This window comes from Crocuta crocuta, unplaced genomic scaffold (genome assembly GCF_008692635.1).
Source record: "Crocuta crocuta isolate KB4526 unplaced genomic scaffold, BGI_CrCroc_1.0 scaffold2, whole genome shotgun sequence".
NCBI classification, from domain to species: Eukaryota; Metazoa; Chordata; class Mammalia; order Carnivora; family Hyaenidae; genus Crocuta; species Crocuta crocuta.
Genome location: NW_027528640.1, coordinates 5,550,328 through 5,551,029, shown reverse-complemented (window position 1 = coordinate 5,551,029; position 702 = coordinate 5,550,328). Strand labels below are relative to the sequence as shown.

The 702-nt window shown below is 73.3% G+C and overlaps 1 protein-coding gene across 1 annotated transcript in view; it reads left to right on the top strand.

Moving 5' to 3' along the window:
- Window positions 1–157: 157 nt before the first annotated feature.
- Window positions 158–702, top strand: part of PRKG1 (protein kinase cGMP-dependent 1) — a 1,238,678-nt gene continuing 1,238,133 nt past the window's right edge. The window contains exon 1 of the mRNA XM_077755217.1: window positions 158–208. The gene's annotated coding sequence lies outside the window, so the exon portion shown is untranslated. The remainder of the gene's footprint in view (window positions 209–702) is intronic.

The window sequence follows — 702 nt, the reverse complement described above, 5'->3', positions numbered from 1 at the left end:
CGCCCCGCCTCCCCCGGCGCGCCCGCCGCCCCGGCCCCCGCGGAAACTTGGGCGGAGGGGCCCGGGGGAAAGATGAGCGAGCTGGAGGAGGACTTCGCCCAGATTCTCATNGCTCCCGCCGGGCGCAGGGCATCTCGGCCGAGCCGCAGACCTACCGCTCCTTCCACGACCTGCGACAGGCGTTCCGGAAGTTCACCAAGTCCGAGAGGTAGGCGCGGGCCGGAGCCCAGGCCCCGCTCGGGCGGGGGGCGCGCGCGCGGAAAGGGGTGCCCCCGCGGCCCTGGGCCCGGGGAGCGTTTATTTTTATGCCTGGCCGTCACGTGCCGGGCCGGGCTGGCGGGGCTGGGAAAGGCCGGCTNGGTCGGGTTCGGTGCAGGGACCGAATGTGCCGCGCGCCCCGCTGCAGGAGCGTGGGGAGGCGGGACGGGGGCGCGTCTCCGCAGCCCGGATCCGGCCTCCGGGGTGGGGACGGGGAGACGTTTGTTCGCAGGGTCACTCTCCAGGCAGCTGTGATGTCAGCGCGAAACTGCGAGGAAACCCCACTTTGTGGACATTCGCGCGCCCTGTGTGTGTTCCCCGCGGCAGTGCCACACCTTGGACTGCCCCGGGGCTCGGAGGCGGCTCGGTGACCTTGTACCTGAGGCGCGGTTGGGGCTCCGGGCCAGCCCCGTCCCAGGGCGGACCGCGCCGCCTGCCTGTTGT